At 42.8% G+C, this 5,474-nt stretch overlaps 1 non-coding gene across 1 annotated transcript; it reads right to left on the reverse strand.

The window, feature by feature from the left end:
- Nucleotides 1-1,088: 1,088 nt before the first annotated feature.
- trnar-ucg (transfer RNA arginine (anticodon UCG)) lies at nt 1,089-1,177 on the reverse strand. Its single transcript is given in 2 exon segments — nt 1,089-1,124; nt 1,141-1,177. It is a non-coding gene; the product is annotated as a tRNA-Arg (tRNA).
- Between the last annotated feature and the right edge of the window lie 4,297 nt (nt 1,178-5,474).

Here is a 5,474-nt window from a genome sequence, read left to right on the forward strand (position 1 = left end):
GGGTGCAGCGCAGATTACCAGAATCATACCTGGTCTTAAAGGTTTAAATTATGAAGACATGTTGCCTAAACTCGGATTCTGTCGCCTTCAGTTTGAATGGTTGATCTGATTGAGGTATTTAAAATGATAAAACGATTCGGAAGAGTGGATACAGAGAAGCTATTTCCTCTGGTGGTGGGGGTGGGGCGGGGCATAAAATTAGAGCTCGGATTTTCACTGGTGAAATCAGGAAGCACTTTATTACGTTGCACATACAGACAATAATGCAGTTTCTGACCTCATACATTCTGCAAGGTCTTACTTGATAACGCAAGTCGCACATTGAAAACGATTTTGGTAAAGAAGGCCTGATAGCGTCGGCTTGAAATAGATAATGTACAACATGGACTTGGATGGAAGGGGCAGAATTTCAAAGTTTGCAGAGGACGAGACAGAGAAAAGATAAATATGTGCAGACTTGGTACAAATCTAATAACTGGGCTGATTGAAGATTGTTGAAAAGGTTTGAAATTAGATTTCTTCTTGATGGATAAAGTTAACCCTTTATGTTCCACCTCCCATATCATTTGCTGTTCCCGCCAATCTTCCATTCGCTGCAAACCACAGAGGCAGCAAGGAAGGACAGAACAATCTCTCTCCGAACCTTCCTCTCTACTCGAACTTTATCCCATGAGATGAGGTGAAAAATTCCAATTATTCCTCTCCATTGAAACAAAATATAAACAATCCAGGGACACAGACTTAAAACACCGGTGTCGGATAGATAATAATAACATTCAAGCCCATTTTGATTGTTGAAAACTTACGTAGGGCCGCCTCAAATGTTCAATACAATAACGACGGGGATGGGATTCGGACCCTTACGTACAGAAACAATGGATTAGCCGACCATTTCTGTGTCCAAACAGTAGAAATAAAGTCACTTTTACACTATTTCCTGCCCGTGCACCCAGATCGACAATGTTGAAAATGTCGGGTCCACTTCTGTTAGCAAAGGAATTTACGTATTTCCGTTCCATTCGGTCAGTAACTGTCAGAAACGGTCGGGTGTTCAACAGTTCCGGCGCCCGTTGGAAAAAATGCAAAAACGACCGCGGCAGGACTTGAACCTGCAATCTTCTCATATCATCGCGTTTAATACCGAAGTCAGACGCCTTATCCATTAGGCCACGCGGCCGGGGCTGTAAACTTTCTGCAAAAGATCTTAAACCAGGGGCAGGGGTGGTTAAGACTCTGCTTGGATCTTTCTCTTACTTTCATTTTGTTGATGTTGTTCATTCATTGTTTTCTTTCTTGTCGCAAGTTGGCTTTGCTGTTTCCGACCAATCAGGAAACTGAAAACCGAAATCCGCTGGGTCTCCGAGAAACCTACAATCAGAATAAACAATGTTCAAATCTTTGATCAAAGTGTTCAGCCTCCAAAGCGAATCTCTTTCGCACTCAGCCTGAAAAATAGAGAGAGGGGAAATAAAATAAAAGACAAATCGGTAAACTAAAAATGTACACGGAGAACAACACCGAGCGGAGAATGTGAACAGAATTTACTATCCAACCCGACGGGCCAAGTGGCCTCATCCTGTCCTGTAAAATACGAACAATCCCCAATTCTGCTGGGTGTGATTATTATTTTCTGATTTTCTTTTTTTTGGTAAATATAAACGCGGACGGTGTCCCGCACCACGGGGTAAACGGGTCAGATCCAGACCTGGCGCTCAGTGTTAATGTTAATATTGAGCACGGGATTCTATCCGTGTAATAATAAAATCGCGGGTTTCTTGCTATATATTCAACACATTCCCTTGCTGTGTGTTTAATCAGGGCAGGGAATGCTTTGCTGGTTTAGTGATCTTCATTTTGCAGGAAATTTGTAAACTCGTCTCAATACATGAGATTTCCAGTTTCTATTTCGCTAAATGGAGTTGAGGTGCAGATCAGCGATGAGCTGCTGTGACTCCGCCGCGCCGGACTAACCGGAATTAGACGTTTCAGTGAAGTGAAGTGAACCGTCTCAATCCGGTTTATTTCTTTATTTATAACATTGTTCATTTTGAGTGACAGTTTGATCGAAAATTCATTGAGAGTTCAGTTGTCAGTTTTCTGATCAGTGGGAATCTGAAGAAGATAAAAATAAGGAAAGAAAAACATTACAAAGGTCAAAACTCGAATTGATACAATCACCTTCTCTTCACCTTTAAGGACAATTAGTTCTCCCTGCTACCCCGTTCAATATTCATTTCCCCACACGCGTCATTACAATACATTATATGGTCATTGTCACATCACTGTGCTTGGGATCTTGCTGTGCGAAAATTGACTGCCTCGTTTCCTACATGTCAGCAGTGACTACACTACCAAAAGTGCTTCATTGTCTGTAAAGCGCTTTGGGACGTCCTGGGGTGTGAAGGGCGCGATCAAAAAACATTCTTTCTTTCGGTGGCCCCATGTGCCAGGTCCCATATCGGAATCCTGTCCACCTGCGCACGCAGGAATCATTGGGCGGTAATTTGGACAGGTGGTCCAGTTATGACACAATGTTTTCACTGCTGTGAACTGGGTTCAATTCCACGTTAAAAATACTTTTACAAAAGAGCTGAGAAGCCAATAATATTAAAGATAACTAATCAAAGTCTAAAAACAATTATTAAAGCCCTGCTCAGAGTGTGAATTTCAAAGATTCGATGATACTGAGGGTGGAACTCCCGATTCGTGTATAGTTTTAATTTAAAATGTTTATTTATTTATTTGAATTGATTTCATACCGAAATCGTAACCAGTCTATTCCGATCCTTGTTTTGCCGAATCAGTATTTACAATCTTATTACACGAGCTGAATAATCTGGAACAAAACCAGTCAGAAAAATGCACCAGACGACTTCAAATGTACACCCTGTGATAAGGACAATATTACAGCCGAAGGACACATTGAAACGGTGAACGTCTCAGACTGTAAATCTGACGGACAAGTCAATTAATTTTCCGTTTACGGCCCTGGGTGGGCTCAAAACCACCAACTTTTCAGTTAATAGCCGAAAGAATTGATTGATTGCGCCACAAAGACGGTGAAATAATTGAGATACTAAACCATTAATTGACCGAGAAAATGAAGCGACCGCAGTAACAGCGGTCTGCAATGATTCACCATCTTATTTGAAAATACCAGAATTAACTGACATTTCTTTTGCTCTGCGTTTCGTTTAATGACTTTGTATTACGTTGTTTCTGTGCAAATGGAATAACATTTTAGATTTGTAGTTTTGCGTTCGTCCGACATTGATCCCGAGGATCTGGCGTGGCCGGTGAAGAAGTTAATGACTGAACCCCAATGACTAACACTGACCCCTCTCTACACTCAATATCAGTGGTCAGCGGCTTATGGCCTTACCAGCGTTTTATACAGTTCCTTCATTACATCCCTGATTTTGCATTCAAAACATCGGCGAACAGCGCAGAGCATTTCGTATACCTTCTTCACAACCTTATCTACCTGTACTGCAACCTTCAGGGACCTGTGAACATGCACTCCAAGGTCTCTCACTTCCTCTGCCCCTCTCAATATATTCCCGTTTACTGCGTATTCCATTTTACTGTTTGCCCTCTCTAAGTGCGTTACCTCACACTTCTCTGGGTTGAACTCCATTTGCCACTTTTCCGCCCACTCCACCAACCCATTGATATCTTCTTGGAGTCTACAGCTATCCTCTTCAATATCAAGGACACGGCCAATGTTTTGTCGTCTGCAAATTTGCCCCCGACATTCAAGTTCAATTCATTAATGTATACCACAAACAGCAATGGACCCGACATTGAGCCCCGTGGCACACCACTGGAAACGGATTTCCATTCGCAAATACATCCATCGACTTTTACCCTTTCTTTCCTGTTACTGAGCCAATTTTGGATCCAATTCGCCTCATTTCCCTGTATCCCATGGGGTTTACCTTTCTGACCAGTCTGCCATGTGGGACCTTGTCAAAAGCCTTACTAAAATCCATGTAGACAACATCCACTGCACTTCCCTCATCAATCCTCATTCTCACTTCCTCAAAGAATTTAATCAGATTTGTGAGGCTTGACCTTCCCTGAACAAATCCATGCTGACCATCCTTGATTAAACCATGCCTTTCCAAATGAGAGTTTATCCTATCCCTCAGTATTGATTCTAATAGTTTGCCCACCACCGACGGAAGATTGACTGGCCTATAATGTTTCGGCCTTTCCCTCGTACCCTTTCGAAACAATGGTACTATGTTTGCAGATTTCCAGTCCTCCGGTACCTCCTCTGTATCTAGTGAGGATTGGAAAATGATCCGCAGAGCATCCGCTACTTCCTCCCTGGCTTCCTACAATTGCTTAGGAAACAATCCATCCGGCCCTTGTGACTTATCAACTTTCAAACATTCCAGTCCCTCTAGTACTGCCTCTCTCGTTATGTTTATCTTATCCAATATTACAGGAAGGACATAAATGCTCTGGAGGGAGTGCAGAGAATATTTACAAGTATGTTGCCACGGCATGAAAATTGCAGCTACGAGGAGAGATTGGATAGGCTGGGGTTGCTTTCCTTGGAGTAGAGGAGGCTGAGGGGCGACTTGATTGAGGTGTACAATAATATGAGGGGCCCCGTTAGAGTGGATAGGAAGTATCTGTTTCTCCGAGCGGAGAGTTCAAGAACAAGAGGACATCGATTTAAGCTGATTGGCAGAAGGATTAGAGGGGACATGAGGAAAAACTTTTTTACCCCAGAGGGTGGTGGGTGTATGGAATTCACTGTCCGAATTGGTGGTCGAGGCAGGGACCCTCAACCCTTTTTAAAAATACCTGGACCTGCACCTAAAGTGCTGTAAGCTGCAGGGCTACGGACCGGGTGCTGGAAGGTAGGATTTAAATAGGCACCTGGTTGTCCTTCGAGCCGGCGCGGCCACGATGGGACGAATGGTCCCCATCTGTGCTGTTTCTTTTTTATGGTTCTATGGTTCTATGGAAAGTATGCAGGATTGGATATCGATATTTTCGGATGAGGATTAGTGATGAGGCACATTAAGTAGTGTAGACGGGAGCAGCAAATTGCAAAGGGACATAGACAGATTAAGTGAGTGGGCAAGATTAAGACAAATCGAGTTCAAGTGGGCAAGTGTGAGGTCATCCACTTTGGACACAAGAAATATAAATCAGACTAATTTCTAAATGGGGAGAAGCTCGGGACTTCGAGGAGCAAAGAGATTTCGGAGTCCATTTTCACAAATCATTACAGGTAAAAACAGCAATCAAAAAGCCTAATTGAATGTTAATATTGTCCTTTATCTCAAGGGGGTTCGAGTACAAAAGTGATGATTCAGTTGTACTATGCCTTGGTTACACCCCATCTGGAGTTTTGCGTTCTGCTTTGGAAACCGAACCGAAGAAGGATACATTGGCATTGGGGTGTGTTTAGCGCAGATTCAGAAGAATGATACAAAGGCTAAACGGGTCAAATT

Source organism: Heptranchias perlo, unplaced genomic scaffold (assembly GCF_035084215.1).
Source record: "Heptranchias perlo isolate sHepPer1 unplaced genomic scaffold, sHepPer1.hap1 HAP1_SCAFFOLD_54, whole genome shotgun sequence".
Lineage (NCBI taxonomy): Eukaryota > Metazoa > Chordata > Chondrichthyes > Hexanchiformes > Hexanchidae > Heptranchias > Heptranchias perlo.